This window comes from Urocampus carinirostris, chromosome 20 (genome assembly GCF_059441175.1).
Source record: "Urocampus carinirostris isolate Australia breed hairy pipefish chromosome 20, RoL_Ucar_1.0, whole genome shotgun sequence".
Taxonomy (NCBI): domain Eukaryota; kingdom Metazoa; phylum Chordata; class Actinopteri; order Syngnathiformes; family Syngnathidae; genus Urocampus; species Urocampus carinirostris.
The window spans coordinates 13781053-13796354 of record NC_142368.1 but is presented as its reverse complement, the minus strand read 5'-3'; the positions used below and the strand labels follow the sequence as shown (position 1 = coordinate 13796354).

At 40.2% G+C, this 15302-nt stretch overlaps 1 long non-coding RNA gene across 1 annotated transcript in view; it reads right to left on the bottom strand.

Annotated features, from left to right (window-relative positions):
* LOC148346307 (uncharacterized) overlaps window positions 1-15302 on the bottom strand; it is a 530417-nt gene that overhangs the window by 271074 nt on the left and 244041 nt on the right. The window contains exon 4 of the long non-coding RNA XR_015848223.1: window positions 10435-10634. This is a non-coding gene — a long non-coding RNA (uncharacterized LOC148346307). The remainder of the gene's footprint in view (window positions 1-10434; window positions 10635-15302) is intronic.

Genomic DNA, 15302 nt, shown 5'->3' with positions numbered 1-15302 from the left:
GTCGGACGTACAACTTACAAAATATCTCTGCCCGAGTGGCCGACAACTTTTTCAAGAAAACTAAAAAAATATATATATATTTTTTTCAAATCAAACGTTTGCTTTATTCAGAATTCAAAATCTTCCTTCGGTTTGGAAATTTCGGAATTTTGGTTCGTTTGGCAATTTGCATACTCGGCAGCCAATCAGAAGCCTGCACCGAATAATTTCGTGCTTCCGGACTTTCCAAAGCATTATAAGGTCACTCATTTGCACATCAATTCCCAAAGAAGACGCACAGAGAACACAAGAAAAATGGAGAAGTGGTTAGGAATCAAGCCAAAACTTCAGCCCAAGAAGAAAGATTCAAAAGAAGCTAAAGAAATTGTATGACGCTACAAAACGTAAACGTACATTAAAAGCATCGTGGAAAGAGGAGTTCACGTGGCTTGCAGTCGACGACGCAACGCAAATATCGCAGGAACGAAGATGAGTAAATACAGGTACATACTGATGGCAGCGATGTATTGTGTTGTATTGTATTGTATTTATTGATTCAGCCAGTATAAACCATAAACATGATATATACAAGAAATCATTTGACACGCAAACTCTCAATAATGATAATATAATAGATTTAAAAGAATAAAAAGAATAGAGTAAAAAGGACCTTGTAGTGTATAATACAAGGTAATTACCGTATTTTCCGCACTATAAGGCGCACCCAAAAGCCTTTTTTTTTTTTTTTTTTTTTCAAAAGCTGACCATGCGCCTTATAATACAGTGCGCCTTATTTATGGATCAATATTAAGTCGCAAAGTCTTGCAACTAAGGCTAGCAGCCGCCGACTAGATTTTCCCCCGAAGGCGAAGTCGTCCGCGGTGTATGCTGGGATTTATATACCGGCGTGTCATTTCCTAACCAATGTGTCAATCATCATTTGAATCAGTCACTATTGGCTATTCGGAGGTAAAGGGGGCGGATCCTTTTTATCATTTATAGGCTCGCATAGACTAAAGGGGCGAAACAAAGCCTGCAATTGGCCGAAAAAGATGAATGTGAATCACACATTGGGTTGCACTACGGCATAGAGAAAACAATTTTACTATTCTGTATTTGTAAATATTTTACTCTCCTGGATTTACTACACTCACGGTATTAAGAAGACCATGGTTACGTGAAGGGTTCAAGAGAACTTAGGTGAGCCATGCGGCTTTATATTTTCCCGGTATCTTGTTTTAGAACGATCTTGAAGTTTCTGTGATAAGTCTCTTTTTAGACTAAAATCAATTCAAAGTGTTTATTGTCATATGCATTGTAAAGAACCCCGTTTCCCTGCACAATCAAATGCTTACTTTGCTGTCCACACAGTTGCCAGCAAAAAATAAAATGGAAACTAAGAAATGTTTGTTTGGTGACATCGTACAGACACCGTTTCCGTACATGTCTGAGAGACGTATTTGCTTCTTTGCAAGCTTTGGGAATGTTAAGGGGGTAATAAGTTGGACTGAACCATCTGACTGTTTTGTCCACGTTCCCATTGTAGCGCCTTATAATCCGGTGCGCCTTATGTATGGAAAATCTAGGACCAAAAACCATTTTTTGGGGGTGCGCCCTATAGCCCGGTGCGCCTTATAGTGCGGAAAATACGGTATATAGAATAGTTTAAAAAGAAAGAATATGTAAATAACTAGACTAAAGTAGAATAGGTCGGAGGAATGCCGTTGGCATAATGATATTATACATGATAACCTAATCAATTCCCTTTGAACATACAAATAGCGGTAGGGTAAAAACTCTCTTTAAGTTGTGTAGTCTTGCTCACACTATATATATATATATATATATATATATATATATATATATATATATAATTAATAATAATAATAATTTCCTTTGTATTGTCATTCTTTGTTAGAACGAAATGTCGATACACCTGACCCGTTGTAGCGAGCCAATGCAGCCGCAGCCAACAGAGGGCGCCGCCATTTTACCAATGTTATAAGTCTTAGGTATGACTCGGCCGAGGCGCGAACCAGCGACCTCCCAGTCTCAAAGCGGGCGCCCTACCATCTAGGCTACTGAGCTGGTATATATATTGAGACTGGGAGGTCGGTGGTTCGCGCCCCGGCCGAGTCATTCCTAAGACTTAAAAAGTGGTCGGTGGCGCCCTCTGTTGGCTGCGGCTGCATCGGCTCGCTACAACGGGTCAGGTGCAATCGACATTTCGTTCTGTGTACATTGTTACACAGAATGACAATACAAGGAAATTATTATTATTATTATTATTATATATATGCAATGAATGTTATAAGTAGATTTATAACAAACTTAATTTCAAAGTGTTCTGTTATATATTCTGATTATCAATCCTTAATACTTAGCAACAATGAGTTTTTTCGCAATGAGTCGTCTGTGTTTCAAGTTGTGAAAAATGGGGCAGGCAACTTTATGGCAACTTCTCAGAGTGTCCGATAACTTTTTCTTATGAGCTTCAGAGTTATGGTTGGTTAATGGAGTCAGATAACTAATTCGAATAATTTGGTGAACGGTACATTTTAATAGTTCTAACAATGTACATCAATTTAATTCCCTCCCCCTAACACACATGATTCCATTGATCAGAAAAATATATTTTTTTAAAAATCGAACAATTTTTAAAAAGTGTAAAAATATTCAAATATTCAAAAAATAATTCGATTTTTTTAATGTTCTTTAAAAATGATAAGAATGAAATCCAGAAAATCCCTCAAATCTTTATCATTTTACCATATTTTCTTTCATATCCTTGTACCCCGAAACCAACTCCCCGAATCTTCCTCGGGGGATTACCTCCTGTGTGGACTCTTCTCAAGGTTTCTTCATTTTCCTCATGTTGAGGTTTTTGAGTTTTTCCTTGCCCTCATGTAGGTTTTAGATCAGAGGATGGAGTCATAATAGTCTGTAGTTTGCAATAATCTATGGTCTGTGCAGCCCTTTGAGACTCTTTGTGATCAAAGGCGTCACAAATAAACATGACTTGACTCGAATGAGTTTTTTGAGTTTTCCCTTGCCCTTGTGTAGGTTTTAGATCAAGTCAAGTCAAGTCAAGTCATTTTTATTTGTATAGCCCTAAATCACGAAGAGTCTCAAAGGGCTTCACAGATTGTTACACTATATTACACAAACTATTTTCAACCGACAAGAGGAGTAGGTTATTCGTATGCAATGGAGTAGAAGTGAGTTTTAAGTTTAGATTTAAACATTTCCACTGAGGTTGCAGATCGAATCTCAGGGGGAAGAGCATTCCACAGCACCGGTGCCCGGATGGAGAACGCTCTCGAACCAGCAGAAGACTTCTTTGCTCTCGGGATCATCAGAAGACCAGCACTCTCAGATCGTAGGCTTCGGCCCGGGACATAGTGGCAGATCAGATCTGAAAGATAAGAGGGAGCAAGTCCATGTATGATTTTGTACAATACTAAGAGAACTTTGAAGTCACATCTTTGGCTAACTGGGAGCCAATGCAGGTTAGCCAAAATCGGTGTTATGTGATCGTACTTTTTTGTCCTGGTTAAGAGCCTCGCTGCGGCATTTTGTACTAGCTGAAGAGACTTGATTCTGGACTTCGGGAGACCGGAGAGTAGTGCATTGCAGTAATCGAGACGGGAGGTAACAAATGCATGAATTAATGTTTCCGCATCAGACTGAGACAGTATTGAACGGATTTTAGCAATGTTGCGAAGATGGAAGAAGGCAGTTCTAGTAATTTGTTTACTCCTCAGGTGTAGTTCCAGCAGCTTTTAAGTCCGCCGTTATTAAACCCACACTGAAACGACCCAACCTTGATCCAGAAATATTAAGTAATTACAGACCTGTGTCAAACCTACCTTTCCTCTCTAAAGTACTCGAAAGAGTAGTGGCACAGCAGCTGAATGCTTTCATATCGGAGAATAACCTTTTTGAATCCATGCAATCAGGATTCAGGGCTAACCACTCTACTGAGACAGCTCTGATCAAGGTAACAAATGATCTCCTAATGTCAATGGATTCTGGCGCTTCATCACTTTTGCTGCTGCTGGATCTTAGTGCTGCTTTTGACACAGTGCGCCACAATATCCTACTAGAACGGTTGGAAAAATGGATTGGTCTCTCAGGAGCTGTCCTCTCGTGGTTCATCAGAGGATGGAGTCATAATAGTCTGTAGTTTGCAATAATCTATGGTCTGTGCAGCCCTTTGAGACTCTTTGTGATCAAAGGCGTCACAAATAAACATGACTTGACTCGAATGAGTTTTTTGAGTTTTCCCTTGCCCTTGTGTAGGTTTTAGATCAGGGGATGGGGTAATAATAGTCTGTAGTTTGCAATAATCTGTGGTCTGTGCAGCCCTTTGAGACTCTTTGTGATTAAGGGCGTCACAAATAAACATGACTTGAATTAACAGTCCAAAAATTCCGATAAAATGTATTTCGTGACTAAAAAAGAAGAAAGAAAAATACAATTTATACAGTTTTTTTTGTGTTCTAAGAATGCGCTCTTTTAATAGGCATATTGAAGAAAATCAAATTTCAAAAATTAATCTCTTTATTTCAATGTTTTTAAATTAATCTAGTTCAACATCCAAAAATATCCAGTTAGAATTAATCCAAATATTGATTTTTTTTTTATCTTTTTACTATATTTTTTCTTTAATTTTGTTGTTTTTCCCACACATTTTGGCATTTCTGTTCAACAATGCAAACATTACATTTAAAATTTGTTTCAATAACAAAAAAAGAGGATTTTTCGGTATAAGCTATTCTATAATTAGCAATGTGGCGTTATCGAGTACAGTACAGAAAACCCCTTGGGATACAAAAACCCCACCTTTTAATTAACCCCCCTTTAAAGCATTTTTTTTTACAAAACACTGCATAACAAATCTATTTAGCAAGCCCCAAAATGTACAAAATTCAATTTGTGTATCAGACGAGTTAAGTCTCTAAGATGCCTGTCGGCTATTGGTCGACGTCTTTTAAGACTCTGGTCTGCTATTGGTTTGTGAAGATTCCCATTTCGTATCGGCAAGATTAATAGAATCTTCTGTGCTTCATAAATACTATGCAAGTTGTACTGTATTTATTGCTTATGAGACTGAAAGCACGCACTAAAGCTAAAAGTTAGAAGCAAAAACATGATAAGCATGTGAGCCAAGTTTGCAATTATCAAGAAATTCGAAGAAGGTCATAAACAAATTAACAATCAGGACTATTTTTTAAAAATAACCGAAGCAATTACAGACCATGAAATATTGGCAAGTTTAATTTTAGAATCAGTTTTGATCTGAGTCCCCCTCTGCATCCACCCGCTACTCCATTGGAGCAGCTCAAGTCACGTCATACCAAAGATAAATACAATTGAATTTTTCTTGACATGTATATTTATTTGTAAAGCTATTTAATCATAAACATGTATATTACTAATGTGTTATTTTATTGTTTTTATCTGGAATACCAAGGGCTCTGATAGCATTAACTAGTATAGGTTTCTATACCTCATTAGATGACATTCTTTTGGCGCTCTCCTCCTCAGAAGTGATTCATTTCGTATCCCGGGACAATACTATAGTTTACAAAGAAAAAATTTGAATCATCTGAAACAATTGAGGCGTAAAACTCCCAAGAAGAGGCTTAATCAAGCCCAAATCTCCTCGACAACGCATTTCGTACAAGCGATGCGGCTCAATTGCATTTGGAGAAAAACATTCTCTGATTAGTCGCTGAATATAAACGGCCTGTTGATGAGGACTGGATCTCCGAATGTCTTTAATTATCCGTCTAAATATACGGGATAATAAAAACTCAGAGGAATATAAACCCAAGCTGACGATCCGTCATTGGGATCTAAATACCGAAGTGTTTTGACGTCTTTAGTATGAAAATTTCAAGAAATGAAAAAAGAATGTTCTCTTTTGAAAAATGGAAAGAAGGATTACCCAGTTCTTGTAGTCCCTGCTAATACTTGAAGGTTCATGATGTCTGGACCACCTTGTTCAGTCGCCTGCTTCTGCAAACTGACCCCACATCAGCTAGGAATTCCTCAGGATGCTATTAAATGATCTGGACAAAGTGGTTCAGGAGGTCTGAACTTCCCCAGTTGAGGCTCCTGCCTCCACAACCCAATCCAGAATAAGTCAAGTCAAGTCATTTTTATTTGTATAGCCCTTAATCACAATTAGTCTCTAAGGGCTTCACAAGTTATTACATATAAGAAGTTTAGGTTACTCGTATGCTATAGAGTAGAATAGACCTAGGGACGACCCAGGACCTGTTGGGGAGACATACGTCTCTAGGGTGGCCTAGGAATTCTTCAGGATGCTATTAAATGATCTGGACAAAGTGGTTCAGGAGGTCTGAACTTCCCGAGTTGAGGCTCCTGCCTCCAGAACCCAATCCAGAATAGACCTGGGGATGACCCAGGACCTGTTGGGGAGACATAAGTCTCTAGGGTGGCCTAGCAATTCCTCAGGATGCTATTAATGATCTGGACAAAGTGGTTCAAGAGGTCTGGACTTTCCCCGTTGAAGCTCCCGCCTCCGCAACTCAATCCAGAATAGACCTAGGGACGACCCAGGACCTGTTGGAGAGACATGTCTCTAGGGCGCTCCAGGAATGCCTCGGGGTCTTATCGGATGAGTTGTACAATATGGTTCAGGAGGTCTGGGCTTCACTGTTGAGGCTGCTGGCTAAGCAGAAGAAATTAATGGATTGTTCTAGTTTTGTCCTCAAAGCAGTCCGGGAGCAATTTGGCATCATGAGACCATTGAGTCAGGTTGAATTGAAGCTGATAAGTGAAGGCAGTCCAACACAATGGCATTGATTCATTGTGGACGACAAATGAGAAACCTTAGTTACCAAAAACGGAACAACAGAGTTGTCTTTTACCCTCAGACTCTTAATACCAAAAGAGGCCACCTCAGGCAGGCGTTGAGAAGATGGTGGTGACTGTTTAAAACAGGTGTAACTTCTAAAAACACTTCTACCTATGTGACTTATTCGGCTGAACTTTATGCGAACCTCATAGTTGATGTCATCCATACAAAGCGACAAGCTCAAAACTCACCCTCCAGTCTCACATGATTGTTCTTCTCCAAGTTCTCAATAAGAACCTTTACGTAGAGATGGAGATATCAAGCAAAAATGAAGCAAAGCATACTCCAAGAATCCTTTTCAGGAACATAGAAAAGCCAGATAAGGTCTTTCGACACCTACGTAGAGCTTCCAGTCCTGCAACTGCCTGGGGTAGGTTTTGTTGAGGAAAGTTCTGCCAAGCTAGGTTCCAAAAACAACCTAAAAACTGTTGGATCTAAAACACTAAATCTGCTACTGTATATTCGGAGGTCCAGCAGGAGAACCTGCTACACCATTTCCTTCCACTGAAGTTTATTCGACCAAATTTCAGCTGAATGCTTGAGTTCATCCATACAAGGAGAGACCTTTAAGACTCAAATAATTGTTCTTTTTACATGTTCAGTAAGAAACGTTATGTAGAGGTGGAGATATCAAGCATGTTTTTTTAAAGGAGCACAGATAATCTAAGAGTCTTTCCAGGGAACATAGACTAGATAAGGTCTTAAAAAACTGCTCAGGACTTCCAGTCCTGGAATTGCCTGGGTTAGTTTGGGTCATAGGTCTGCCAAGCTACGATCCAAAAACAACTTAAAATCCAGTTGGATCCATTACACCTTGGTGTAGGAACACTGCCACTGTAAGTGTGGAGGTCCAGCAGGAGAACCTGCTACACCATTTCCTTCCACTCAAGTTTATTCGACCAAATTTCAGCTGAATAAGTAAGTTTTCCTCAGAACATCAGATCCACCATAAAACGATCCTTATGCTTGAGTTCATCCATACAAAGAGAGACCTTTAAGACTCACATAATTGTTCTTTTTACATGTTATCAGTAAGAACCTTTATGTATTTGTGGAGATATCAAGCATGTTTTTTAATGGAGCACAGAATACTCTAAGAATCCTTCGAAGGAGACGATAGAAAGACTAAGTACGGTCTTAAAAAACTGCTCAGGACTCTTGGAACTGCCTGGTCCATAGTTCTGGCAAACTACGATCCAAAAACAACTTAAAATCCAGTTGGATCCATTACAACTTGGTGTAGGAACACTAAATCTGCCACTGTAAGTATGGAGGTCTGGATGCTGCACCATTTTCTTCTCCTGGAGTTTCTTTTCCCAAATTTCAGCAAATACATTTTCCCCAGAAACATCTGAATGACCATTAAAGTTAACCTTCTGCTTGATTTCATCCATACAATGAGACAGCAGCTTACCCAGCTGGTGGGTTTTCATAATCTGCCAGTGTCAAGCGAATATCCTCAGATCTCTTTTTTCTTTCCTCACAACAGCTCAAATTGCCCCACGGAATGCTTATTTTCCAGACCTCAGAGCACAGGCCAGACAATGTGTGTCCTTTTCAAAGGGTATCGGGGATTGGCAGGGCCGTGATCTCTTCAGCTCCAAGGTCTTTTGTGATTCCCTGGAGGGGATGGAGCCGGGCAAACTCCCCGGCGCTCTTCTGCTCTTTCACCCAGTCAGCCTTCATTAGTCTCCGACGTAACGTCTCCAATTTTTTCTTCGTGGGGAGTGGAAACAAATAAGAAAAAAGGCAATAATTCTGGAGTTGGGCCAAAACCTTGTACCATAGACCCCTGGGATACCGCACGAATCTGTTCTGAGGTGGGGATCTCAATGTGAAGTCAAATGACTGAAAAGTCAAGACTTCTCAAAGCACTTTACAGTGTGCTTCACATTTCCCAATAGCGGCCGTGCAGCCATGTAAGGTGCTAACCTGCTTATTGGGGGTATTAGGGGTTCAGTGTCTTACCCAAGGACACTCAAGTAACACAAATGAGCTGGGAATCGAACCTGCAATCTCTTGATCCCAAGACGAGCTCTCTACCTCCTGAGTCCAGAATAGAAAAATACCCAATATAACGTGTTGATATAGAGTATCTAAATAGTGCTACAGAAAATACACACTGTCATAAAAATAGGGTAATATGCAAATGTGGGGGTGGGGTTTCATGTGGGCTTTAACTCCCCTGGGTGGAGTTAAAGAGCCTCATGGCATGAGGAATATATTGTCTCCTCAGTCAGCATTGGGGTCACTGATACACTGCCATACCGTGTCAGTGGACAAAGGAAACAAAACAAGGCACCAAGAGTACCGACAAAGATCCGATCAAAGCCACCCTTGCTTGCCATCTAGTGGTGATTTATCGTACTGAAATCGTTTCCAGAGGCTTGATACTTACTGATCAGCAGCGTCTAAGCCTTTAGAATAGTTTAAAAAGAAAAAAAACAAACATATTGTGGCGTATTGGCCCTCAGGGAGAATTTCTCGTGAAACGTATGTATAAGTTATGGCTCAGAATGAGGTAAAGAACTTCCTTACGGGCAGTGTTCCCTCTAAGCTGCGCGTGTGTGCAATTGCGCACAAGAAAATCTAGCCAGCGCACAAAAATGAGGGCTCAAAATTACTTATTAAGAAGCGACTTAAGTCAAAGTTACAGTCCATGAAGGTAAAAATACACGGGTTCCCCTGCCGTATTTTGAAGACGAGTCGAAGGAGAACGGAGTATAGTATAGTAGAGTTTGTCGAGAACCGGCTTCTTCGGCTCGGCTCACTGACAGGAACCAACTCTTTTGGGTCCTAAACGGCTCTTCGGGTTGTTTTTGCTTCTTTAATCCCAACATGACCAAATATTATGTAAAACTATGCACAAAATGACTTAAAAGGGGGAATAGAAAAAAAAGAAAAAAATACCAAAATGAAAAAGTAGAGATAAGATGAGAAAAAAAGAAACAAAAGGAAGGGAAAAAAGAAAGAAAAAATTAGAAAAAAGCCTGAAAAAAAGAAACAAAAGAAACAAAGGAAAAAAGTAAATACAGAACAAAAAGAAAAAAAAAACAGCTCGGAAAAAATAAACACAAAGGAATTTTAAAAAAAGAAAGAAAAACACGGAAAAAATAAGAAAAGGTTTGTGTTGCATATCAAGTGAATCTTGTTGCCAACATTGCACTTCCACTAAAAATATGATAAAGTACAGTTCTGTATCTTACAACCAACTAAATAATAAATATAAATATTATACGACAAAATATGTCAGGAAATAGAAAGAAATGGATATCTTGTGTAAGAATTGTAAGAACAAACGACGTTTGTAGGCCGTACAACCTTTACAATAGTACATGTGTCAATTCATTCAAAAGAGAAAAATAATTTTAGATTGCCGGAAACTCAGAAAAATGTCAAGTTTTGGACATGTTTGATAATGACTTAGTTGCCACACTTGGGATTGCCGTTGCTCACTGTTGTTTCAAGCGTTGCTCACCGACTTCGTGTGAACGCTCAGACCCATAAGGAAAATCACAGGGAACATTGCTTTTGCCATTTCCTCTGTCTGCAAACTCCGAGCTCACCTTAGAACAAGTGGACTTGAAGGTGGCGAGGTCCTCATCGATCAGAAAGACCGATGGCTCGCTTGTGTGCTGAATTAGCAGCGAGTATCGATTCCCGGCATCGACTGCGATGGATCGGAACGTCTCGCTTCGGGCTGCCATGTAGAAACACTTGAAAGTTCGATGGAACTGCTCTTGGCTGTTTTACACACTTTGGCTTCCTAAAATCAGAAAAGATTTCCATCATATTTCGGTTCACTGCCAATTCCTCGTCATTTACCGTATTTTCCGCACTATAAGGCGCACCTAAAAGCCTTTATTTTTTTCAAAAGCTGACCATGCGCCTTATAATTCAGTGCAACTAAGGCAAGCAGCCACCGACTCGATTTTCCCCAGAAGGCGAAGTCGTCCGCGGTGTATGCTGGGATTTATTTACCGGCGTTTCATTTCCTGACCAATGTGTCAATTGTCATTTGAATCAGTCACTATTGGCTAAAGTTATTCGGAGGTAAAGGGGGCGGATCCTTTTTAGCATTTACAGGCTCGCATAGGCTAAAGGGGCGAAACAAAGCCTGCAATTGGCCAAAAAAGATGTGTCAATTATCAGTTGAATCGATCACTATTGGCTAAAGTTATTCGGAGGTCAAGGGGCGGATCCTTTTTCATCATTTACAGGCTGGCATTGGCTGAAGCGGCAAAACAAAGCCTGCAATTGGCCGAAAAAGATGAATGTGAATCACACGTTGGTTGGGTTGCACTACAGCATAGAGAAAACATTTTTGACTATTCTCTATTTGTAAATATTTGACTCTCCTGGATTTACTACACTCACGGTTGTAAGAAGACCATGGTTACGTATCATTATTGAGCATGATGGCTGCAAGAGAACTTAGGTGAGCTATGCGGCTTTATATTTTCCCGGTATCTTGTCTTAGAACAATCTTGATGTTGCTGTGATGAGTCTATTTTTAAACTCAATTCAATTCAAAGTGTTTATTGTCATATGCACAGTAAAGAACCCCGTTTCCCTGCACAATCAAATTCTTACTTTGCTGTTCACACAGTTGCCAGCAAAAAATAAAATGGAAACTAAGAAATGTTTGTTTGTTGACATCGTACGGACACCGCATCCGCACGTGTCTACGACACGTATTTGCTTCTTTGCAAGCTTTGGGAATGTTAAGTTGGACTGAACTATCTGACTGTTTTGTCGACGTTCCCATTGTAGCGCCTTATCATCCGGTGCGCCTTATGTATGGAAAATATAGGACCAAAAACTATTTTTGGGGGGTGCGCCCTATAACCCGGTGCGCCTTATAGTCGTGAAAATACGGTACACATCATCTGTCCTGCTTTTAAGCTGAAATGTGATCTCAATTTTCAGCTTCTCATTAACTCTAGCAATTAATCATTCCTTTTTCGCCTTGGTACGTATTGCAATGCTACGTCTTATAATTTATAACCTACTATGAGTCGGTTCATTCTTGTGGGGGTTATTTTAACCCACAGGTGTCAATCAGGCGGCCCACGGGCCAGATCAGGCCCGCTAAGGGATGGAATCTGGCCCGCGAGACAACACTCAGAGAAGCGCAAGAGAAAAACAAGCCACAGGTTGAAATATGTCAACTTGATGTTGCCAAAGCCAGGTGCCTCGAACAAAGACACTGTACTTGTATTTCTCTCTCTCTCCCTTTCTCTCTCTCTCTTTCTTTTCCACCACTCTGTGTCTCTTTCACTCTCTGTCTCTCTTTTTCTCTTCCTTTCTTGCTCTTTGTCTCTTTCTCTCTCTTTTAACCTCTTTTGCTCTAACTTCCTTTTCTCTCTTTTCTCTTTCTCCCTTTGCGCTTTCTTTTCTCTTTTCTCTCCTTCTGTCTTTCTATTTCTCTTTGAATTTCTTTCTTCCTCTCCCTTTCTTTTCCCCCTCTCTCACGACTGTTTATCTTTTGTTTCTCGCGCTCTCTCCCTCTCTCTCTTTTTCTTTCTTTGTCCCGCCCCCTCTCATTTTCCCTCCCTCTTTCTTTTATTTCTTTATATCTCTTTTTCTTTCTCTTTAATCTACTAGTCCAGCCCCCGACAGAATGTTTGTTCTATCGTGTGGCCCCTGAGTTCAAATGAGTTTTACACCCCTGTTTCAACCCATCTGTGTGGATTCCTGAAAAGAAATTTCGAAGGAACAGTAGAGCCCCGGGATACAGCGTCCCCGCCTTACGACATAATCACTTAAGGTGGGGAAAATCATGCTTTTCTCCCCTCTTTACGGCATTTTCTACATGACACAACATCAACAACAACAGATATTCTGCTCCCGTTTAAAAATCTAACTTTTAGTTTGTGCGTATGACAATTTATGTCTCTGAAACGCTTGTCTTCTATTGGTCGACATTATATGAAATGCTGATCTGCTATTGGTTTGCGTTGTTAAAGAGTCAAGATGCCGATGAATTAATGGCTGAACTGCCTCCCACAATGCCCTTCTCTATTTTTATTAACTTCGGAATATCGCATAAAAAACTTAAAATTGTTTAGCCACGGGACCCAAAATTTGCAGTGACGCTAAAGGGGGAAGCAAAAATATAACCATGCAAGCATAGCTTGTGATTATCCAGATATACAAAGAAGGTACACACACATATAGATTGAGCAAAGTGGTCCTGTAAGGGCATGGCAATCCTTGTTCTAAATCAGTTTTAATTTGAAATCAGTCTCACCCCTGCATCCACCCGCTACTCCACTCAACCAGCTTACCGTAAATTTCGGACTATAGAACGCACCTAATTATAAGCCGCACCAACCACATTTTAAGAGGAAAACCGATTTTGTACATACACAAGCCGCACCTGTATATAAGCCCGTATTTAATAATGCAACACGAACACAAAATTAAACCAAACCCCACTTCAAGTCCCGCGATTGAAACTAAATGTCCTTCATTAAAGTCCACAGTCCAAAAATCACAGCCGGCAAAATGAACGGAAAATGATACCGGTACTTGAGGTTTGATGCAGACCTGCAGAGTCCGGGTCCCGTTGAAAGTAATCCAAGGAAAAAAGTGTACATTTCCAAAGGTAAGGGTCTGAAAAATATATCAGATGAACACATTTACTCACGCAACTCCTTTTTCCTTAACCGACTTTTTACCCCCTCTTCTTTCTTTGTCTGTCCCTCACCTTAAACTGTCCTCACTTAAACTCGGCACCCCGCGTTTGTTTCGCCCCTCCTTTTTAATTCACCCGTGCAAAACATATCAGAATATGTGTCTAAAATAAATACAAATAAATACATTACAAAAATATACAGTTGCAAATACAAATTATACATGGGTTACACATATTTACAAAGAAAGACGGTACACCGAGAGAGTTTTCAAAGCTCTAATAATAATAATAATATAACTTTCATCCCAAATGGTGCCTGTGACAGGGCAGTTAATGGTAGCAACACAAGTTTGGGGAAAAAGTAGCGGCAAATAGTCCGGAATTTACTGTATCAGGAACTTTTGAAAATATTATTCTAGAAAAGCTGTGACCAGAAAAATCTGAATGGGTTGCCTCGGAATTTTCCTTTAAATTGTGTTTCCTGGTTGCTTCATGGTCCATAAGAACCGGAGGTTAAACGATCCAAAATGGCCACGAAGCCTTGACAGAAAATCCCAAATCATTAGCATAGGTTTATATCCCCTGCCATACAGGAATTTCACTTCACGACTGCCAGATTCGAAGATAAATTTTCTTTTCCCGGTTACTATTTTCGCAGTCCAGAAGAACTTAAGGCTAAACGATCCAAATTGGCAACAAGCCTTCACAGCAAAGCCCAGTTTGACTTGGCCGAGGAAAAAAAAAAAAACGATTCCAATACTAATCAAATGATTCACTTTAAGTGCTTCTAACTCCGCCCATTTATCAGAAGGCGCGCTGAAAAAGTCCGATACCGCCGCGCCGAGCACATTGACCCAGCGTGGGCGTCTATTTCACGCCTACTAGCTTCGGGCGCTAATAGGCGCGGTTAGCATCTCACAGGCGGGTTAGCTCGGCGATCGAATGTCGTTAATTGTGCCGCAAATCGTTTTGGATTCGAAACGATCGTCGGAATTGGGAAAGAGGAGGAAAACATTTTTTAAATGTTTGAAATCGTTTTTTCCTGGTAATAGAAAAGGGCTTGAAAAACAGTTACCGTATTTTCCGCACTATAAGGCACACCTAAAAGCCTTTATTTTTTTCAAAAGCTGACCATGCGCCTTATAATACAGTGCGCCTTATATATGGATCAATATTAAGTCCCAAAGTCTTGCAACTAAGGCAAGCGGCCGCCGACTAGATTTTCCCCCGAAGGCCAAGTCGTCCGCGGTGTATGCTGGGATTTATATACCGGCGTTTCATTTCCTAACCAATGTGTCAATCATCATTTGAATCAGTCACTATTGGCTAAAGTTATTCGGAGGTCAAGAGGCGGATCCTTTTTATCATTTACAGGCTGGCATTGGCTTGAACGGCAAAACAAAGCCTGCAATTGGCCAAAAAAGATGAATGTGTATAGCACGTGGCTGACGGCATACAGAAAGCATTTTTTACTATACTGTATTTGTAAATATTTTATTTTCCTGGATTTACTACACTCACGGATATAAGAGGACCACGGCTTCGGTGAGCTACTCTGGCTATATCTTGTTTCAGACTAAACTCGAGGTTTCTGTGATAAGCGGTGCAGATAATGGAGTGTCTATTTTTAAATTAAACTCAATTCCAAGTGTTTATTGTCATATGCACGGTAAAGTTGCGAGCGAAAAAGAAAACAGAAACTAAGGAATGGTTGGCATTTCTTGAATCCCAAGACTTTAACCTTCCAAATGATGGAACGATGCATTTGAGTGACATCGTACAGACACCGCATCT